General features: G+C 37.9%; 1 protein-coding gene across 3 annotated transcripts in view; it reads left to right on the top strand.

The window, feature by feature from the left end:
- LOC107596153 (ectodysplasin-A) overlaps positions 1 to 24,465 on the top strand; it is a 36,435-nt gene that overhangs the window by 1,166 nt on the left and 10,804 nt on the right. The window lies entirely within an intron of this gene.

The following is a 24,465-nucleotide window of genomic DNA, read 5'->3' as shown; positions in this document are numbered from 1 at the left end:
ACATTGTGTGTTAAAAGCCCTGGAGTGACGCGCTTCTCGTAACTGTGAATCGGTCACCTGCAGGGTACATTTGTTCTGTTTAAACAACATCTGTCCTTTTTACAAGCTCTCTTCATCAGACTCACTTTTACTGTCAGGCGGCACAGGTCGTTGTTTATTTAGCCTTTGCTGCGGTTTGGCCCGGACTCGTGTTTGATTCCTTTGGCAAAAGGCCAGGCTCGTCGCAGCATTTCCTGATGTTCACCCTGCGGGCAGTGCGTTAGTGCCGGATCCAGAATGCTTGGCTTATGGATGCGTTTTATTAGACATATCTAGAGGTTAATTCTAGAGGTAGAATTACACACACCAACAAATTCCTACAGTGAATGAATGAATTAATCTAATGTATGGCTTTGGTCTTTCTGAAGTGAATATGAAGGGTACGAAGACATCTCATCCCTGGTGCACACAAATGGTACAGTAAAAGTTAGTGGAATGGGCTGTAGTAAATGTTCTGTTTCCTTATTGCCAAGTAGTAGATGTTGTTATTATACTGGTCCATCACAGTCATCTTACTTATTTATAAGAGCATACATGTTTGCATTCACAGTTTTCCTATTTATAATTCCATAATGTGATTTTTAAGGACTCCGAGTTGCCTCAACTCAAATGAAGAATTTGTCATAAACGGATATTTTAAAATGCAAAAGCAGCCACCTATTCCTCCACAAACATCTTCAAGGGCACTTAAAAAATACACTTGCATCTTAGAAAATTTTGAGTGTAAGGCTTGACCAGGGGTCACCAAACTCCGTCCTGGAGGTCCGGTGTCCTGCAGAGTTTAGGTCCTACCCTAATCAAACACACCTGAACCAGCTAATCAAGGTCTTTCTTACTAGGTATTAGGGATGTAACGATTACCGGTTTGACGATAAATCATGATAAAATTCCCCATGGTTAGTTTTACCGTTTCATCTTTTAATTATCATTAAAACCGTATTAGATTACCGCAATTTGAAGAACTCGCGATAAATAAATACTGTCCAGCATAAAGCACCGTTTTCAGTAACAGTCAGTAGAGTAACAGAGTAGTTTCGTTTTAAGTGACAACAGGGCGGAAAAGCTGGGAGGTTTTAAAAGAGTGCCAAGAGAATTATACAAATTAATATATGAATGAATTAATTGTATGAATGTACTTTCTGTCTTCAGAAAAGATTCGATGGCATTTTGTTTTCATCTTCGCTCCATGTAATACCTAAAGGAAGTGTTCTTAATCGCAATACTGCTTTGTCCACGGAGGCTACGGGAAACGGCTCTAATTCAGCTTTTCCATAAGCGCCACCTGCTGTCAGAGAGTGGATTTACAGAGACTTATATTTACATTCAGTCTGTGTGCAGTCTCTGTCTGGACAAAAACGGTCCGAATCTGCACGCCCTGCTGTAAATTTTGACCGGTTGATGGAAAAACAAGCTTATGTGGATTCTACACATTTAAACAATTCAGATAAGTTATCTAGAATTATTTATGGAGCAGATAAAATACATATAATCATTTATTAATCAATTATCATTTTGACATATCTTTTCTTTATTTAATAATAATAATTCATTACATTTATATAGCACTTTTCTAGGCACTCAAAGCGCTTTACATTGTCAGGGGGTATCTCCTCATCCACCACCAGTGTGCAGCATCCACCTGGATGATGTGACGGCAGCCATAGTGTGCCAGAACGTCCACCACACACCAGCTTATTGGTGGAGAGGAGACGAAGTGATGAAGCCAATCAGTAGATATGGGGATTGTTCAGAGCCCATGATGATCAGAGGCCAATGGGCAACTTTGGCCAGGATGCCGAGGTCACACCTCTACTCTTTTCAAAGACATCCTGGGATTTTTAATGTCCACAGAGAGTCAGGACCTCGGTTTAACGTCTCATCCGAAGGACGGTGCTTGTTGACAGTATAGTGTCCCCGTCACTACACTGGGGCGTTAGGACCCACACAGACCACAGGGTGAGCACCCCCTGCTGGCCTCACTAATACCTCTTCCAGCAGCAACCTAGTTTCCCCAGGAGGTCTCCCATCCAGGTACTGACCAGCTCAACCCTGCTTAGCTTCAGTGGGCAACCAGTCTTGGGCTACAGGGTAATATGGCTGCCGGTTAAAGGCTGAAATGTGAGGTTTACCTTTTTATTAAACATTTTCAAAGCTTTATTTGAACATTTACATTAGATATTTCAACATGCTATTAAACTGTTGTCAGTCAAGTTGTCATTTAAAATCCGAACATCATTGGTAATGTTATTGTTTGTGATCATGCAAACAAAGTCATTTTATGTGTTTGTTGATTTTTAAATTATTTAAAACTTGTTAACATCTCCAGCACATTTGAACAATACTGTGATAATACTGATAACAGTGATCATTTTGGTCACTATAATCGTGATAAGAAATTTTCATACCGTTACATCCCTACTAGGTATACTTGAAACGTCCAGGCAGGTGTGTTGAGGCAAGTTTGAGCTAAACTCTGCAGGACACCGGCCCTCCAGGAACGAGTTTGGTGACCCCTGCCCTTGAACTTGTTGAACTTGAACTATTTTTGGGCGTCAATGTTTGTTGCTAGGCATGATATAATAGAATCATCCTTAGCTCCCTGAGATAACAAATGCTTTAGATCAAGTGTGTGTGTGTGTTCGTGTATGGAGGTGTTGCTGTGTGCATGTGTGTGCATATATGTGTGTTTGTGTGTATTGCACTGATCCATGCCAGAAGAAGGTGTGTAACCATGACGACTCTGATTGATGGAGGAGGGAGGCGTGAGCATAGTTAGTCTGTCAGCGTGAGAAAGTGTGTGTGCAACACGACCACTCTGTCAGGTAAAAACGGCTATATATAATATAGTTTTTCTAAGAAAATAAAAAATAACAAAGTTATCTTTTATTTTGTTTTGGTATGTTGAATGGTTGAGGTTGTTTTTTTGTTTTTTTTTTAAACAAAGTGGAATTATCATGATATCACCAGTCATGATGTAAGTCTAGGGATGCACAATATAATGCTACCATATTGGCTTGGCTGATATTACCAATATTACCAGTTATATATAGACAAGATATACATACATAAATATATCGCATAATTGGTAATATCAGCCAAGCCGATATGTTACCATTATTTACATTACATTAAAATCATACTGTTCATTATAAAGTTGTTGCCTAAATTTGCTTGTATCATTTTAAATTTTGGTTTTTAGTGTTTGATATTTAAATTCTTTAGACAAAATAGTATAAAATGTACTTTCGGCCATTTATTGGTAATAACTTGAATAGCGCAATCCCTATGTAACTCCATACATGAAATACTTTGTATCAGCTGTGAAAATGCTATTGATGTGTCATTATAGCACATCCAGTTTGTGTTTCAGTGAAGGTCATACTTGTTACAGGATCAAACCTGCTTTTCTTTTACAGGGTAGATCAGACCTTTCCTTTGTTTGAGTTTGTGTGTGTGTGTGTGTGTGTGTGAGAGAGAGTATGGGAAAATGAAGGGAATTCTTTCCCCATCAACCTCTCTTTCTCTCTCAGGCATTATGGCATGTGGCCAGATCACAGTGTGAGCCCTCTAATGCACACACACACTATTCCTTATTAAGCTTTGTAAGTATGGGATTCCTCCTCGACAGGATATTACATTAATGGATGGAGTCAGCCACACTCTAATTACTCTCCATTCAACTATTTACCACTGTAACTAATACACACACAAGTTTCTCACATCAATCGGTGTATTAGCCCGAGTCCTTTGTCCTCTGAGTTAGCAGTAAGGAATGTGCTTGTTGATCAGCATCTTAGATCTGATATAGTGTTAGCCATATATCCCAGAGCGCGGCTCTGTCTGACTGATTACAAAAGTGTGTGTGTGTATGTGTGTCCTAATGAGGGATCTAAGAGCGGGTTCACCTCAGCCAAACAGGTGTTCGAGAGCTGTGCTCTGAAGAAACAGAATGTTTGCATGACTTTAATGGCTTTAATTTAAACAGCTGGATCTATTTAAGGAGTCTCAGACAACAGCCAACACACAGATGTGTGTGTAAGTTTGGGAACCAAAGCTTTAAAATTACACTTTAGAGCGGCATGATGATTGGATGGATGGATGGATGGATGGATAGATGACTGAATCTACCTGTCTACAATAGGTCACACAAATTAAATTTATTTTTAAGGGTCAGATCAGGCAGACACATTATTATTTTTACAAGCTAGATGGATAGAAAGCAATGTAACTTCATTTTTCTGTGGTGTGAGAGTAGCTGAACTCTTTTCATAACTGTACAGTTTTTCCAGCAACAAGCAATTTTTGTAAAAAAAAGTTGCAATGTAGCGATGTCATCCTACATAGCCTTCTTCTGTAATATTGTATTATGCACATCTAGCTTTTTTTCTCTTTCTCTCATATCAATATATATTGAAAAATCGAAATCAGTTTTGGGGGTTCATTTGAGAGGATGGAGGGGGCATTTTTTAGACATTTTTCCAAAATATATAATTATCTCACCCAAATGTTGTGCATTTTTGTTTTTACAATGGGGCAATTGTTGCACAATAGCTTAAACACCGCACAAGCCTGATTTCGTCAGCTATATGTGAGGCGGCCTTATATGTGTGTGTGCTTTGAGTGTGCTTGAGCACATCATCTCTAGGAGAGCGCATGAGTGCTAAATAGTTCAACTCTGGCCAGACTTAAAAAGAAATGCAAATTATAAACTTTAGTGATGAAGCGACACTGCCTCAATTGTTCAAGTGACAATTCCTGTGTCAACTGTGTAGCATGCAGCTCGCTTATATTGCAGACGCATGTGGTGATTTGAAGCCATTTGCGCATTTTGAGAGGGACCGCGGCGGACGGAGATTGAGATGGTGACGCTGCATGTCATGCCAAACCTCTCACGGCAGGCACGTCGTCAACTTGAGATTGGTTTATGAGATCGGCCTTTATAATTCTCAAACAATTATCGGCCGATTGTGATTGGTAGTCGATCAATCCGAGCACCCTTAGCATTTATTGTATATAAATCTGTGGTAAATATGTACTGTATATTTATGTAAAAATTTATGTTATTTATATATATATATATATATAATAACAAACCATGTTATTTATTGTAAATAAACATGTTCAAATGTGTTTATTGATATCACCCTAATATATCAGTTGATCATTTTTGTGGCAGACTTTTTTGAAAAGTTTATAGATTAATAAATCGATAGATAATCACAGTCCTGTTGCAGGTATTGTTTTTGGTGGGTGTGACTTCACTTCCCATTTTTATCATATTCACTGTGATTTTAATACCCAGGGCGAATTTAACTGACCAATGAGTCATGACCTCTGACCCTTCACACAACCCCTGCCACCTCAAAACCAACTAGAAACAGCTCAATGGCCTCTCTGTCAATAAATAAAGCTTTTGAAATGTAAAAAGGTTTCATTGTGATTTAATGTGAGCTTATATTGGTTGTGACTGGAGTCTGAACATGCTGCCCCATTTTTAGCTTGGCTGTCCCCAAGTAACCCGGTGTGTATGTCTGCCGCCTCTGTGTGTGTGTGTGTGTGTGTGTGTGTGTGTGTGTGTGTGTGTGTGTGTGTTTGTGTTTGTGTTTGTTTGTGTGTGCATGTCAGTCTGTCTGTAAGAGCCTGTGTGTGTATGTTTGACATTGTACGTATAATAACACACATTATTCTGGTCCTGCTTGGCATTTGTGAGGAATGATCTGTCTTTCTGTTGTGGTGTGTGTATGTGTGTCTGTATCTGTTAATATTGCATTTTGTCTCTGTTGTGGTGATTTAAACTTTTCGCAGCGGTTTGTGTTTCCTGGTGGTTTACGTCCTTGTTGACATCTGTGCGAGTATGTGTGTGTCTTTACAGGGGAATGTAATTCCCTCTGTTCCTAAATGAGTTTGGTTCGCCCTGGGGTTCACCGACTGAGAGAGTTCCAGACAAACATCATTGTCTGTGACCAGGCTGTGATCTGTCATTAAGCGTAGAGATCGAAAGGCCATGCATGAGTGCGTGTATATTTTGACAAGGCCTCCTGTTATCACTCCACTGAAGTGACTCCTCTGGAAAAAAAGTAGCTTAGTTGTTGTATGTTAAATTAATTTGAGCACAGCTGTGTGGGGGTGTATTTGATCATTTGTTGCCTTTGATGAAACCTCTGTCCAGTTGGAGAGGTAGGGGAAAAAAGAAGGGAAGATGAGTGAAATCTTGACTAAACCGGACAATCTATCTCAGTGTAAGTGATATGTGAACCTCCCTGTGGTTTGAGATGAGAGCAGAGGCTTATGTTGTTTTTGGAGTCATTGCCAGCATATTCTTCATGGTCCTTTGAAAATCATATGAAATGTTGTTCTCAATAATGTAATCCATATGTGATAACATGCTCATAATCTAAACCCACTCTAATCTACATGTGTGGACGTGCACATCTATATGGGCTGTGTTTGAAAAGAGACTGCTCCAGATGAGGCTGGAGTAAGAGTGATGAAGGTGACCATCACAATCACAGATATATTCTTTTATTTCTATGCTATTGGGCCCTTAATTCAAAATTTCTTGCTCAAAGTTTTGTTCTCTTCTTTAAAGTTTCTGAATCTCAGACTATGATGTCAGATTTGCGTTCAAAATCAAACCGAACTTTCATGATTCACTTAATATTCCAGATTAAATTTCCAATATTCCATAATGTGCAAATTTTTTATTAAGTAACATGTTTTCTTTTTAAGTGTTAATATCTTGCATATCTCATTAATAATCAGTGAAAAGTAATGGTGGATTGATTCAGAGATGCAAGTTCTAGTTCCAATTCTGACGACTTTGAAGTGAAATTATGTATATATATTGGTTCACTTTTGTAGTGGTTGACTGATATAAAGGTGTTATATTGGCTATCATTCAGCATTTCTTCTGTTCGGCCAGTAGGTTTGGTAAGAGAGACTTTTATTTTGATAGTGCTGAGAACACACACTGTGTGCAGATGCACCAGAGCTCCCATTTTCCATCTTCATTAGTTTAGTGTATTTGTTTAACTGTTCTGGCAAATAATACAATGGTAAGCAATATATGTTTCATATTATACTGTCTGCATTTGAAAATAAACATTTATATAATTTAAACAAATCATTAAACATTTAATTCCATAAATCTTGCAAATTTAGGCGAATCCAGCTGTTAGATCTTCTAAAGTGTGCGTTGTATTCTGTATAAAAAATGTGTGTACTCTATTCCTTATGGTCAGTCCGTGTGAAATTGTGTATGATCCAAGCCTTGTGAATGGGAGAGTTTGGCTGTCTTTGGACACACCAGCGAGTGAGCAACTTCAAACTATTGTTCACTATGTTTAATGTCGTTCATTGTATAATGTGCAAAATTAGTGTTGCTTGGCCTTTATTTGAAAATGTTTGATTCCCAGTGCACACAGACTTAAAACACTACTGAGTGCACTGTTTACTACCTTTTAATTCATGTAAATTTTATAATTTCATTATTGAAAAGTGCCATAATGGGATTACAGAATCAAGAAGTTGCTAGCTAAAGTATAAATTGTTTATTTTAAGGAATTTTTTAACAAGTTAAACATTTATTTTTTTAATTAAAAAAATCTTATTTGAAATTGATTTTCCAGTGATTTATATCCAAATTATTTTAATAACCATTATGTAGACCTAAAATAAATATACATTTCATTTCAGCAGTTGAATTAAATGCTGTGCTCTCACCCTGCTCTCTAAAACATTGGCATCAGCTATCAAAAAAACATACGTGGGTCAGCTTACTTACAACTTTACTTAAGGTCTCAGTAAAGTTTCCATTCATATATTTGGACCATCTTCTGAGATGGTCATTTTGGCATATCTTAAGGAAATTAGTGTAAATGTATTGGTTGACCTCTTGCTGTAAAAACACTGTGTACTTTGCAAGGGGCCTCATGTACATGTTCATGAATCTGTTCTGTTGAACAATATGCTGTTTTACATATGGTGACATTTGAATGAGGCTGACAGTAATGATATGAATCTGAATACAGATGGTGTGCCCTTTGAGATTATATCATTGATTTATGACTGCTTAGATGAGTGTTCATGTTTTTCTGGTTTGACCGATGACAGGCGTCATATATCGACCAAGACTCTTACAGACTTTGGGTATATACAGTGGGGCAAAAAAGTATTTAGTCAGCCACCAATTAGGATGTTTCTCTGGTGTATAAATATATAGGGCCTAAGAAATGATTAGGCCTATGTTATTGAAAGGTGGGCTTAGAATAGAAGTGTTGTCATCCATTTGATAAAGGAATCATGATGTCATGATTTATCAGTGGTTCAAAAATAAAAAAAACTATCAGTGATTTTTATAAACACATTCATACATGCTCACAAAACATTGTGTCTGCCTCTTTTCATCTCGTTCGTTCATTCATTCTTTCTTTCTCTCTCTCTTTCTCACCTTCTTTCTTTCTCTCCTTCCCTTCTATCCAAAAGCTGTATATGTTCATTTGAGTGCTTGTCAAGCTGTTGAGCAGATGTCTCTCTCTCTCTTTCTCTTTCTCACAAGCCTCTCTATCTCTTGCCCTCTCTGTTTCATGTGGTTTGTGGTTTGTCCCAAATTGGAATTGTTTAAAAGCCACAACACAGAGCCCTTTACACAAGGCAAAGCAAAGGAGGGGGGAACAAAGCCAGTGAGAGGGAGAATAAATCAAGAGAGCAGGTGGAGAAGAGTATGTGCCAAATTGCAGACAGGTGCGGCCCAGCCTCAACACCAAGCACTCGACAGAATCACCATACAATCGCTGTGCTCGCACATAAAATACTAACCACTTGATCAGTGCTGCTCTTTCTGACCACCTGACAAACCCGCAATGGCATCATCTACCCATTCAGGTCAGGGGTCAGGACAGTAACTGTCTAATTGGAGGACGAAAAAGGAAGTACCTGTTATTGGTTGATTTTTGGGGTTTTCCTCTCTTGGCAATTGTTTGGTGAATGATGCCTTTTAGCAATTTTTTTTTTAAGTTGATGTCTTTTATAATATGATATAATAATATATATAACTTTAAAGCATTATCCTGAGGTATCCCATGTGCCACTATGTCTCAAAGAATGTTTTTTAGGTGTTTTAATGAAGCTATTAAAGTCTGGCATTAACAACACAAAATCTATTGAAAAGGTGGAGCAGCAGCTCCAACATTGAACAAGATGCTGAACACGTTCCAGGCACATGTGTGCGTGCGTATGTGCCTGATTGTATGCACACATTTCTCTTGAAAGGCACTAGATCACATGTCAATTTGATGTTTGTTCTAAAAAGCCAGACTGATGATGGTGTGAATGTATGAGTGATCATGATGGGCAAAGCTTGTGTGTGTGTTGGTGGGTGGGTGTTTGGATGTTTGGAGCAGAAATCATCTGGCATGTTTAAAAAGAGTCTCGGAGAACCAAATGACATCTCCAATACTATACATTCATAAATAAACAGTGGGTCTGCTGCTGAGACATACTTTTATATGTGGCAATATCAGTCTCTATCTCTCTTTAAAGGAGTAATTCACTCAAAAATGAACATTCTGTCATTACTCACCCTGGTGTCATCCCAAAACCATACAACCATTTTTCTTTAGTGGAACACAAAACAAGAAATTCTGAGGACTATCCACATTCTTTCTTTCTTTCTACATTCTTTCCTTCTACCTTCCTTTCTTTCATTATTTTTCATTATATATTTTTTTGTAAATGGGCGTGGATGGATTGTAATAGTAATAGATTGTAATAATAACGTATAGAAATTTGAACTGTTCTATACTCACTGGCGTATAATCAAAGATATTTGCTCTGTACAGTACTATTACCATTTCTGTTGGTACTATTGTACAGTATTACGGCCATTACTCATGATTTCATGTATTACTCAAGGATTGAGGAAAAACAAAAATAGGAGTGAGAAAGAGGGACATTCATTCTTCTGAGTGCTTGATGAGCCAAGCCTTTTGTTTGAAGCTGTCATGGTTTGCATGCAACACAGCAGAATACACACGCTGAGACGTGTAATCCTTGAGAAATATGTGGAGGCCTCTGTGATCTCTTGCTTACATGTTTCCCGTCTTAAGTTTGGGATAAATATTTGTGATGTATGCATACAAGTCTGTGTGTGTTGTCCAAGCCGCAAGAGTTTGTTACCAATGACCAGGTCCACATGGCATCTGCAGATTTCCACAAAAGCTTGACACATTCCCCACCTATTGCATGTTGGTTAATTAAATATTTTGGATAATATGATTATGATTTCAGCTACCAGTATGAGTGTTGTACATTTCTGTTTAAATGCATCCTGCAGATTTCCAGTTTTCCCCAAAAAATCCACAAAGAAAATGTAAAAGTAGCCTTCAGGTTCAGTCTGGTGATGCTGACGACACTGTCTCATGTCGTTTGTTAGGGGTGAAAACGAGTGTGACTATGGTTAAGTGGTTAGTTAAGAACAAATCTGTTGTAGTAGTTGGTGTACACTGGTGAGCATGTGTGTGTACATGTGTGACATGTCTGTATTAGCATGTGTGCATGTTTTTATACTGTGGTGTGGGTAATTTTGTGGTATGTTATTGATTTAGCTTGTGAAGAAACAGACTGTGACTGTTTAGATGAGGCTTGGAGGTGAAGACTAACAGATGACAGAACGACTTCTTTGAGTTGTCCTTGATTTTCTCTCTCTCCTTCTGCAGCTGTTCGTTTTTTGCTGTATTCTGTTCATCAGCTGGTATTAATCCTTCCAAACAATCAGGACCCTTCAGACAAACGGGAACGCCTCACTTTACAAACCACTTATGGCACCAGACACACGACCCTTGGAGTGTGTGTTTGGGAGAGAGAGATAGAGAGGAAATGGAGCCCAGGGTCTGGTTTTGGTTAAGAGGGCAAATACTTGTATGCAAGCACATACAAACTTGCATGCAGACACTTACGCTGGCTCTGGAGCAGTTGTCGCTTAGCTACAGTGATGACAGGCAGAAATAGCTTGACTACGTATGGATGAGACCAAGTATAATAGGGCGAATGGGTTTGTGACTACACACACACACACTCTCTTTTGCGGGTTTGTTGAACTGTTGATCACTCGCCATCTTCTAGATATCAAAGTAATTTGCCAAAGCTGAGGAGAAGGACAAATTTGAGCCATTTCCATGGCATTTGTTCAGACAAGCTGTGATGGACATCAGGATAAACTAACTCAATCTAAAAATGTATGTAAAGCTGCCAGTTAGTTCACATTTCTAGATTCATATTTAGATTCTGTCTTCATTCTGGGAATGATCTGATGTTTTACGGTGTTCACACATAAACCTCACTGGGCCGCTCCTTTGAGAATCCAAAAACTCAGTCTAATGTCATGGCCTGATCTGATTGCAACCTCTGGAGCACATTCCGCTCTCATTTGGCAGTATACATAGGAGGGTGTAACAGTTTTTAGATGTTGCTCAAGTTTAGTGGAGGTCTTGAATTTTATTATGGGACTGCTTCTTCAGTGCGTTTGTCAAAAAGATTTGAGCTCTCATACTGAACTCGATTTTATATGTACACATTAACCAGATATGTACTACTATACCTATTCGATTTATTAAGATTCAGAATGCTCCCTCAGAAGGGACCACAGCATTTTTGAAGACTGCTCTCAACCAGCTCATGTTTATAATGTTCTTCAAATCATGTAAACATAAATTTAACGTAATTTCTAAAAAAGTGAATAGAAACTGAGTTTGTCATGCTCCAGAAAGATTAAAAAGTACCATAAATGTAGTCTGTATGATTCATACGCTAAGTCCTCTGAAGCTATGTGATAGCTGTCAAACCACAAATCTGCCATTATGATATACGTACGATTTTCTTTGATTACATATACTGGAAGTGTTTCTTACTCCACACCGCAGGATAAACAGCATACAAATTTTATTTGTTTTTGTGTGTATTGTCAACACAACAATGTATGTGCAGAAATATGATATTAAATGTGAGCCAAAATCATCACAATTAAAAGAACATTTGTGTGTATTGAAAAAGAACATTATTTTATGTATTTGGTGTAATGAAATGTTTATGCGGTTTAAAGTTTAAAAAACAAATTATTTTCCACATACTGTACATTATTGTTTCTCCTCTATGCCCCGCCTTTTTGAAACGCGTTGATTTTTACAAAGCTCTGATTGGTCTAAAAAAGCGAGGTGTGCTCTGATTGGTCAGCTGTCCAGTGCGTTGTGATTGGCCGAATACCTCAAGCGTGTGACGGAAATGTTACGCCCCTCACCATACTGTTGATGCCGTGTCCAGGCCGGAGCGACGACACAAAAACATTAAAACCCATTACAAACGAGGCATTTGTTGCATCCAGTGGGGACATAATTACTGATTATAATGACTTATACTGTCTTTTTACACGTTGCGTTGCATTGCATTGTGCCGCGTAAACATAAAACCCTGTCTGCATTTGTGATCAGAGAAATGACAAACAACAAGTGCTACTCCACACTGCCCAAAACTCGCGTTTGAATCATCAGTGGCAAATGATAAAAGAAAACGTACTTACGTGAGTCAGAACTGCCGGCATTTTAGTCTAACGTTACTCTCCCAGGATCAGTAAACAGTCCTCCATAAAATGTGCCGGCGATCCACAGCACTAAGTTGATGTATTTCCTCAGCGACCAGCACGGATCAGCTCTAGGCATGACGAAGCGGATATCGTCCTCTTTTGGAAGACCAAACAAAGTAGTTTTGCTTTCACAACGAAACACACATCGTCTTCAGGACATGGCAGCAGCGGCAACAATACTACAGCGAGAATAAAAGTTACGCCGCCTTTCTTTGCATGAACATTTGACAGCTTGACAGTGCCAACTGTCATTATAAGGACATTCAGCAAAATAACATACATGTTTTGTGAATAAACAACAGAATTTAGCCTAGATTTTTTTTGTGCAGGGCTGTATGATGTGGTCAAACAATCAAACTGCAAATGATATGCAATATGATACGATAGAGAGTGAAAGTGTGTGTCTGATACACTGGAACCAATAGGTTATTGACACACATCTGTAGTTTGTTTTGCATTAATATGGAATGCATTAATGACATTTGTTCACTGATGTTGCCATGCATTTCCTGTATTGATTTGAAAATGTTGGTTGGTTGGATTGGGAACAAAAGTTGTACATTTTGTACAAGTCAACTCATATCTGGCAATTAGGTAACGATTACGATTTAGACTTTGTTGCAGCTTTCCTGCTTGCTTGGTTCAATGCAAAAGCTGTAAATACAGCCTGGTCTCATTGTTTATATGCAGGGCCTAAAACTAACTTTTTGCCACACCTGCCAATGGCATGATAAAATTTACCGGCCTAAATTTTTTTTACCGGCCATGAAACTCTTTTTGCAAAAACAGGCAGTTATTATTACTACAATAACTAAACATATTTACAATGTTTTTAATTTGTTCTGCTGGTGCATTTTCCCTCAATTTTCCCTATTAATTATAGCCATTCAACATTACAGTATAATTGAAAGCCATTCTTTTTTTTAACATTTAATAGGCTCTGAAATATATAATCTTTATTCAAGCTATAAAAGTTAATCAGCGACTAGAACAGTCCAAGGATTTCTCTTTTTCTTTTGTTCTTTGATATACATCAATGACAGACTTCAGCAGGTTTCACTTTAAAATCAGTGCTGTCTCTTTAAAACCTGATGCATATGACGCAGATCTGACACACATCCGATTTTCTCCCAACTCTTTTATAACTAATTTAAGACTCCGTTTATAAGGTAACTCGCCAAAACCGCGCATTTTGACATAATTGTGTGTGTTTTCGTGCGTTGAAGCGCTACTGGTCCGCGGTCTAAAGCGGCTCAGCGTATGCGTACAGCCGAATGCGCAGCCTTTCAAACTATATTTCACTGCACCGTTTAGGCGGCGTAACCCCAGGCATGTGCCGCCGCATTCTCGGGTTATGATAAATAAAGAAGGGAAATGTTAATCTTCCGAAATGAAGCAACAAAATCTTCTCAGGTAAAAGTTATTAGAACTGTGTCTAGGGACAAGCTGGCTATCACACTGCTCTGACCTTATCAGTCCGTTTGTATCCTATCAATCTATTCGCTCTTGTCACTTATGACTGAACCGCTAATCACGATGATCTGGTCTTCGGAAAAGATTATTTTATTTGCTTATGTCAGAAACAGCGAATCTGTTGATTTCACTTCACTGCATTGTTATAATTCGTAAAAGTTGTACCCGCCAACTGGAGACTGACACTGTTACATGGACGGGCCAATGCTGATTTTTACTGTATTTGGCACTTGGCGAGTGTTAATTTTAGGCCCTGTTTATACGTATGTATTAGTACGTAATGTTTACAAGCACAAAACGTACATTTTTGTATGTTTTGATTGATTGCTAAAACATACAATTTAGACATATGTTTAAAACGTAGAATTGCTATGGATTTACAGCTAAAAAACGTAAAATATTTACAAATCTTTTATGTAATTAAGATGGGCCTTTTTGTAGCAATGCATTTTTATCATTTCATCGATAAGCGATTTATATTTTTAGACCCCTTAACCTTCCCCCAAACCTAAACCTACCCATTTTATAGTGAATATAAAAAGATGTAATTGACTGAAATATGCAGGGAAATTACCATTTTAGTAACAATATAGCATTAAAAAGATTTTTTATAGTTGCTAATCCCACTCCTACCTCTAAACATAACCATGACTATTTCTTAAATATGTACAGCATAAAAAAATGACAGACAGATAAGTTCAATCACAATAGTTTATTTATTGCAAAAATGTCAAAAGCAGTACCAAAGTCTGTGACGAAGCAAGTGAAAGCCAATGAGCATTCGATTTTCTTGCTGTAAATCCCGTCGTAAAGTTTCTTGAAGTGGCAACTTTTGAATTTGTAATTAGCTTAGCCAATTTAGCGACTTTGTCATTAGATTTAGTTGCTTTTTTTTTTTTAAAGTGCCTAGCGAGAAATCTAGTGACTTCTTGGACAAACCTTATTTAGTTTCTGACACCGTGTCTACACCGGATGCGACAGTTGTCGCCAAGGGAGCCTTAAGATAACCAGAGGCCCCTGGGCTACAGCATTACGGTAGGCCCCCCTACCCTAGATACTTTTTTTTTTTTTTTTTTTTTTTTTTAAGCTTCCTCACCATTATTTATGTAGAATTTCCGATTTTTCTTGTTGACATGCCAGTTAACATTTATGACACTGCTCTGCATAAAATATGAATATAAATGAATATGCAAATTCACTCTTTGCCAGAAGGTGGCGCTTGTGGAGCAGCAGAATTAGCCTATAGTCTTTACATAAAGTAAACCCTACTTAATTACAGGCATTATAGGGAGGTAATATGAAAAAAATGCCATCAAACCTTTACAAGTTTACAGGTATGATTTAAACACCATAAACACAAAATATAATTTTTTCAACATTAGTAGATCAAAATTATCACTTGAATCTAGGCTATTTGGTGGTTGCTAACTGCGTTTTTATTTTGAAACATGCTGTGCTCGCGTTTGATTAATTAAATCATACCATAAAGTCATGTACACAGAATGGCTCTCATGCTAGGCTTCTTTACTAGTGCATTGTGCATTCCGCTCACAGTATATCGGTGGAACATACCAGCTATACAAACTGCATGGGGGAAACCTAAACTGAACCATTCACTTCATATACTACAAGCAGGGCATCGCTGAAAATGAGTTTGTGTTTGTTTACAGAATGCTGTTGTTGCTGTTGCAAATATATCCAAATAATTATTCGAAAAACAGAATTTCCCTGCAGCCAGTAGGCCCCTCCCATATGTAGGCCCCTGGGCTTGAGCTTGTTGAAGCCCGTGCGTTAATGCGGCCCTGGTTGTCATGCCGCGCTGCAACAGCTTAAGACTCTACATTGGACGCGACAAAGCGACTGTTGCAAATCACAGCCATTGTCTTTATCTTATGTGTATTTGATTTCTTTGTCGACGACTCAATTATAAATCAGGATTATTGTGCATCTTGGAAGGGAGAGCTGGTTATGTAGTCATAATAAGCCATGTTTTAGCCACTATTTCAATCGTACCAATTTCAGGCCTGTGATTCTTAAGATTTGGATTACAGCACACAAATACGTTCCCTCCAGTGAAGATTTTGCCTCTGATGATGTGCAAAATCAGGGTAGAGAGAGCGTCGGTAATCTGGCAGATTCAACCTTAGTTTCTGGACCACAGGGAGATGTTGGTGGCTCCCCCTTGGCGAATCCCCATCAGGAGGGATTTCTCAAGCAAATGGCTCGATATGGCACTCCAGCCCCGGAGCTGTGGAGCCTTCATGTGTGGCTATTTGAGGGGTCCTAGAGGAGCTAAGTGCCCTGCCTCCCCGTGTGCTTGACATGCTAACTGAGTTTCGTGCACCTTCTACTAGGTGCCTGTATGCTCTTAAATGGGGAGTGTTTGTGAAATGGTGCTATGATAGAGATATCGGTCTGGCGATCTGCCCGTGTCGGATGTTCTACGTTTTCTGCAGCACAGGCTAGATAGCAGGAGTCTACCATCAATGCTAAAGGTCTATGTGGCCGCTATTGCTTCGTTTCATTCCCTGGTTGATGGGCATTTGATCAGGAGGCAAGCGCTGGTGGTCAGATTTCTCAGGGAAACGAGGAGATTACATCCCCCAAGCCCACTGTCGGTGCCGCTGTGGGACCTAGCGCTGGTTCTGAAAGCTCTCTTTCTACCCCCGTTCAAGCCCTTGGTATCCATTGCTGTGAGGGAGCTCTCCCTCAAAACTGCTCAGCTTCTTTCCCTTGCTTTGGCTAAGCGCATAGGAGATCTCTATGCGCTCTCAGTGGACGGTTATTGTATTCGCTTTGGGCCTGGGGACTGCAGTGTTACTCTCTGTCAGGGCTTTAAGAATTTATATTGACCGCTCTGCCACTTTTCGACAGTCTGACAAGCTCTTTGTGTGCTATGGTGGCTGTACCAAGGGATGAGCAGTATCTAAAGTCTCTTCATGGGCCTGGTCTAAAGGCACATCTATTCAGGATATATGCTTTGCAGCTGGCTGGTCCTCACAGAATACTTTCACCAGATTTGACAAGTTGGATGTGCCATCCTTGGTGTCTCAAGTGATCTCGGTGAGTCACTAACCTCACTTATTCTTCTAGTTTATTTCTATCTGCTTATATGTGTGCTTTTGTTACATTGCACAGTGCTTCCTTGCTACTGTTGTTGTTTCTGCCCTGTATTTAGTGAAGCCGCTAATTTATTTTGGCCAGATATGCTAATTTAGTATACCTGAGTTAAGATGCTCATTGGTCTAGCTCCACCTATCAGCTGCGGGCTTTCCTAGCAGTGTCGCTATTGGTTGGGAATTGTGTGTTGTTCTACCTCATTCTGCTGGGTGTGGTCTTAGCCCTTGGTTCAGGCTGATCTTCGCCACTCTCACGGCGGGATTGTATACCATTCCCATCTTGATCTTCTCAATGTAGAGTGAATGCTAGAAAGGGAACTTCTCCGGATGCTGTCGTAACCTCAGTTCACTGAGAGCGGGAACGAGACAGGCTTGTAAGTATTTACATGCGATTTGCATGATTAGCGACAATTGGCTAGTTTATTGTACTGGCGTTATCCTATAAGGTTTCAGGATTTCGTAGAAGGAGAGGAGTTTCCCTCGCGATCTTCACAATGTCTCGTTCCCGCTATCAGGGAGCTGAGTATTGTACGTTTCAGTGTCTGTGCAAACGTAAGTAAATGTACGTTTTGTATAACCGCATTTTGTGTAAATTACATAAGAATTCTCATGAGATCATGTTGGTAAATATATTTTTAATATTTCTTTCATCGCTACATGAAGCTATTTTGTTTTTGTTTTTTTCTGTTAACATACTTTCTGCTATCCCAGGAAAATATGCAGAGACAACTCCAAGGATGACTTCCCGAAATGTGTAAACACTGAGGATCTCTGGCGCTTTCAAACATTGCTCTGTTTGTTTGAGTGGTCAACTTCTGGCTCAACCAGTGGAGTGAGTTTGGTGCAGGCAACCATGTAAAATGGTGGCGGGGCTATTTTTCCAGTAAGTTTTGGTGACGCTAATTGTTCAGAATTATAAATTCTGGATTTCGGTTGTTAAATGAGGAAAAATAATTAGTTCTCAATCAACTTTATTTTGCTTTCTAACAGTATTTGCAGAACCACAAATTTCTGCTGAGTGGTATTTTTTTTTAGAAGAAAAGGCTTCTTCAAATTGGATATTGATCTGTTTACTGTAATAGAGGGCATAATGGCTGTTCCTCTCATTCCTTTGTTACTGTGTTATGAACTCTCTGATATTTGGTTGGCCTCAAATATGCAGCCCAGTAATAAATCTTTAGTGTGGTGTGTTTTGCTGCTGTACTGTGCGAGAATGCACTGTGAGAGTGTGTAATGTGAGTAAATGTATATTTATAGCCAACAATTATCAGTGGAACACAAAGCATCTGTCGTCTTGTGTTTGTGTGCGTGTGAATTGGAGTAAGATGGGTGTTTTTCAGAAATGGCAGCTCTGTCAGTTTGTTGACTACATCTTCAAAACAGCTCTTTACATCTTTCATTCTCTTTTTGCCTCTTAATCGCTCTCCTTTTTGCATCTGTCCCCCAAAACAAAAATCTATATCAAACATTGTTTTGGTCATATGTAGGTGTGTTGTTAAATGTTTAAGATGGTAAAGCTTGCTTTTTTTAGTTAATCTGTGAATGTTCACTGAACTGTGTGTACATATAAAATCGAGTTCAATATGAGAGCTCAAATCTTTTTGACCAATGCACTGAAGAAGCAGTCATCCCTGCTCCTGCTGCTATATACAGAGATCATAATGGAATCCTCCGAGACCTCCACTAAACTTGAGCAACATCTAAAAACATAAAATAAATTAAAATGACATTCAGAATGACTCACTAAATTATGATTTACCGTTACAAATAGTCTCACAAAACCCGCTCTACACTGAAATTGAAATCCAATCCAATCGAGAGCTTGTGAATCCAAATTGAATTGGAAATTTGTAGCCCTAAAATATATTTCACCTTAAAATCAGCAAAATGTATATTTTGAGGGAAAATGGAGCTTATTTTGTAGTCTATTTAATGTACTGTAAATTAATTTCATTACAATTAAGCACATTTCCCCTCCACAGAGGAGTGCCACTCTCAGTCAACCTTCTGATGTGATCTGATCGCCAACCTTTGATTTGTGTCAAGCTATCATTGCCATATCAATGACACATATATAGTGATCATATTGCGTTGGAGATTAATGTTTTTTTTCTATTTTATTTTATTATTTGCATGTTGGAATGATGAAATAATGCTTTTTTTCTCCCGTGGGATGTAACATGAAATAGAGCAATAATAGATGAAAAGACAGAGGGAAATGAATCCAACACTAACAGCAGTATCAAAGCAGGAACACATGCTTTGATCAGCTTTAACACTGAAATCTGCAGACCGAAGAGTAACTAGGTCATCAGAAGGTTGTCTTGTGTTTCCTTTTTTGTTCTTTTATCCAGATTTCTCCAAAGGTTATCTCATAGTTTGGATTTAAAACTTATGAATAAAATCATATTTGTAGTCTATCTGGATAATTTATCTTCATAATGGAGGAAGACAAGGTGATGTGAGGATATGTAGATATAACAGGAGAGAAGAAAGGGGTCTATTGATGAAGAGGCCAGTTAGAGTTTATCCCAATTTGCATTTTGTGTGTCAGTGTGTGTATGTTTGTGTGAGTGTGTATGCACATCTCATCCAGTGTTGGTCCCAGATGGGCTCCAGCTGTACGAGTAAAAACCACACATCCAGCTGTCCATGCTGTATGTGTCACACTGCCCTCTAACTGGAGAAACTCACCGCTTATGAGGTGAGAACATGTTGAGACCACTGTCACATTAGGTCTGGCACTCTTCTTTATGTGTGTGTGTTTTACAGAACTACCAGCCATTTTAACCACCATTGCGGCATTAGCTTATTGAGTTATAAAACATTGTACAATGAACGTGTTTTTTTTTTTTTTATATAAATCGTCTTGTACCAAACTCAAGTCTGCATTCCTATCAGGTCAAACACTGCTCTGACCTGCCATTCAGTATTGTGTGCTCGGAAACACACTTTGTGTGTGTTTGAGAAAATATAACTCTTGCCAGAGAACATTTGATTTCTGATGTGCTCTTTAGCCAAAGCAAGCACAGCTGTAATCAGATTGCCACGGTAAAAAGATCCCTCCACTGAGGGAGTGACATCATTAACTGTTGTGAAGGTCTCTCACTCTCATTCGCAACCTGACACAAACCGTTCGACAACCTTGACATACTTTGCTCAAACTCTACCAGAGCCTTTTCTTTTAAACCCTTTTACAAAGTTATCCGAGTTGTTTAAAGCCATGTGCTCTGCGTAAATGAACCGTAACATCATCTAAATGCTGTGAATGTAACATAATCACAAAAAAGTATGTATGTCGCTATTGTGTTAATGGCAGTTGACAGTGTCTATAAGGACAGAAAAATATTTTTAAAATCCAGTGTACTCACTGTAGCCATGTTGATTTCATATGGTTTTGACAAAAAATGTTTAGCAAAATTTTAAATTGAATGAGTCCTTATGACATTTGCAGACAAAAGTTTGTAAATAATGAACAGTGAAACAATTTTGTCTATATTTCTTCATTGTTATTTAAGGACAAATGCATTTCCCTTGCATCATTGACATTGTGACCCCAAAAAAAAAAATATATATATATATATATATATATACATACATACAGTCATAGCCAAAAATATCGGCACCCTTGGTAAATATGATCAAAGAAGGCTGTGAAAATTAATCTGCATTGTTAATCCTTTTGATCTTTTATTAAAAATCTTACTTACACAAAAATCTATCCTTTCATTGGATAATAAGAATTTAGTATGGGGGGAAATATCATTATGAAATAAATGTTTTTCTCTAATACACATTGGCCACAATTAACGGCACCCTTTTATTCAATACTTTTTGAAACCTCCATTTGCCAGTTTAACAGCTCTAAATTTTCTCCTATAATGCCTGATGAGGTTAGAGAACACCTGACAAGAGATCAGAGACCCTTCCTTCATCCAGAATCACTCCAGACCCTTTAGATTCCCAGCTCTATGTCATTTTTGTGTTGTTTTTGAGGTTTGTGTTTGGATTATTGTACGGTTAGAAGATCCAAACATGGTACATTTATAAGATTTCTAACTGAGTCTGTCACTTATTGATTTTTTTAATCCATGATGCCATGTCTAAACAAGATGTCCAGGACCTCCAGCAGAAATATAGGCCCACAACATCAAAAATACAGCAGTATATTTCATTGAACACATGGGTACTTTTTATCCCTGTGTTCACCAAACCCATCTTGAGTGTTTGCTGCTAAAATGCTAATTTTTTAGTTTCATCTGACCATAGAAGCCAGTCCCATTTGAAGTTCCAGTCGTGTCTGACAACAGAATATGCTGGAGTTTGTTTTTGGAAGAGCTAGGAGAATTTTTCTTGAAACCCTCCCAAACAACATGTGGTGATGTAGGTGCTGTTTGACCTTTTTTTTTTTTTTTAAGGTTTTCTGACCCCGAGACTCAACTATTTTCTGCAATTCTGCAAGGGGGGGGGCCTCACAATTTGATCTTTGAGGGTTTCATCCCTGAAGTAATAATGAACATGATTTGCAAAAAACTAACTCTTACTGCTAAGAACATAATAATTGAGCGCTTTCATAATAGATATTTTGTGCGCATCTGAGTCTGTTTAAGATCAGAGTTCAGTTTGTTTAGTTGGAGTAGAAGTAGTTTTCTAAACTTAAATGCACAACAGTGAACCACACAAGATCTTTATCTAATAACCTGTAATAGCCAGATATATTTTGGTATTATATGAAAGTGAAAATTAAATGAACACCGAGTGATTTTCTTTCACAAAATTTGTTTGCATACAAGCCAAAATTCTTTCACCACCCTGAAATGAATCCCAAACCTGACAGAAACTACGTGATTCATACATGACTTGTATTTTTTACTCCGTTTATGGCAATGCAAGCATCATGAATCAGGCAATAGAGATATGTTTTCAATTTTCACCCATATTATCTCAACAGAAACAGGAAGACTGCTAGTCCTGCACAACACAAAATGAGTCATTTACGTAAAGTAAATGCTGACCCACTAGTAGACTTTTTATTTTTTAAGTAAAACTTCGTTTTTAGTGGATCAAATACATACATCAAAACCAGTGTAATCTGCTCCACGATCAAATGACTCATGAGAACCTTTTCATTCAAACAAGTTCATTTATTTAATCACTCAAAAAGACTCATAAACTTCATACACTTTCATGGGGGTTTGTGAGTGATGTGTCGATGAGTTTAGAATTTTGTAATAATTTTACACGTATAATAACGGTTATAGTTTTGCACAAGAAATTATTTGCAATTTAAAGATTATATCAGTTGATATTTACAGAGCAGTTTTGGATTGTGCTGATTTAATGTATGTTAAACAAAGGTTAACACAAATATTTTTATAACGTACCAAATTAGAAGAGTTCCTGTATAACTAACAGCATTAGATGAGAGAGGATTTCCTTCTTACGTAAGCAAAATGGACACTATAATCAAAATATGCCTAAATGAATTGGAATCAAATTGAGAGCTTGTGAATCAGAATCTAATTAAAGATTTGACACAGATACGCTGCTGTCTTCTACTCCTGAGTGCTAGCAGTGGTAATCATGGTGATGATGCAAACGTAATGCATTTCGGACCTAGTTAAAAACCCACAGTGAAAAGTGACTGTGGGTCACTTTTCACATTACAAAAAAAACACATTACATTGTGAGAAGTTTTTAAATGAGATGATGATGTTTTTTCGTGTCAGAACAGGTCAACAACAGGTTAAAACTCTTTGTGGAGAGGGAAAGTTTAAAAAAAGAATAGCCCCTAATGTTTCAGAAAAACAAGAATAAGGTTAATGAAGTGTAGTGTAGTTCATGTGAAACACACGCTTTTTTGTGTTGTGCTGTGTTTGTGTTGCTATTATGTGTGTGTGGTCAGTCTGATTAAAAAGGTCGTTTTTCTCCGGCTGTCAGCAGAAAGAATGGAAAATGTCAAAATAAGTATGAGTGGAATAGATGCTACCGTTAGCTCAGACCACACACATACACAACTTCTTCAACACGCAATGTCATACAATTCAAACAGAAATAAATTAGGCCTCATACAGCGTGTTCCCTTACTATAAATATTGTTTCAGAGCAACACATGTGTATGTGTGAGTCTACACACATGTACATATGAGGGTGTGAGTGTATCTGTCCTCGGTGACAACTGACAAACTAATCACACGCACGTATTCATTATGCAGCAGCGTTTATCTGTTCACAATCTCTTGTTTTACAAGCATGAAGAAATGTACACACATGCAGACACGCGTTTGAGGGAAGCAATTTTAGCTTGATGGAGCATTTGACAAATCAGGTTGTGGGTGGTCTAAAGAAAGACTATTCTCTCTCCCTCTCTCACTATAACTTGTGTCCTCTAGTGTGTTTTGATAACACTTTACAGTAAGGTTTAGTTCGATCGTATTCATTCATTTGGTACATTATTGTTCAAAAGTGTAAGGTTTATAAAATGTTTTTGAAAGAAGTACAATATAAACAGTACTGTAAAAAGTAACAGTAATATTGTGAAATGTTATTACAATATAAAATAACTGTTCTATTTTAATATATTTTCAAATGTAATTTATTGATGTGATGACAAAGCTGAATTTTCAGCACCATTACACCAGTCTTCAGTGTCGCATGATCCTTCAGAAATCATTCTAATGTGCTGATTTGGTACTTAAGAAACATTTTTTAATATTATTAATGTTGAAAATGCTTAATATTGTTGTGGAAACTATTTTACATTATGTTGTTTTTGTGTTACAATTATATAATGAATAAAAAGTTAAAAAGAACAGCATTTATTTAAAATAGAAATCTTTTGTAACATTATAAATGTCTTTACTGTAACTTGATCAATGTAATGAATCCTTGCTGAATAAAAGTATAATTTTCTTACAAAAATATCTAACTGAACTAGCAGTCAGAGATATATATATATATGTGTGTGTATATATATATATATATATAACTAATGTGAACAAACTGCACTTTTTTTCTAGTGTTACCATATAAATATTCCCACTGTACATCTCTTGTGATACTGCTGTGTGTGTGTGTGTGTGTGTGTGTGTGTGTGTGTGTGTGTGTGTGTGAGAGAGAAAAAGAGAGACTGTGTGTGTGTGTGTGCGTGTGTGTGTGTGAGAGAGAGAGAAAGAGAGAGAGTGTGTGTGTGTGTGTGTG

The sequence above is a fragment of the Sinocyclocheilus grahami genome, unplaced genomic scaffold, assembly GCF_001515645.1.
Source record: "Sinocyclocheilus grahami isolate Dianchi unplaced genomic scaffold, SAMN03320097.WGS_v1.1 scaffold215.1, whole genome shotgun sequence".
Lineage (NCBI taxonomy): Eukaryota > Metazoa > Chordata > Actinopteri > Cypriniformes > Cyprinidae > Sinocyclocheilus > Sinocyclocheilus grahami.
Note: the sequence above shows the minus strand (reverse complement) of the source record. Positions and strands in the feature narration are given on the sequence as shown.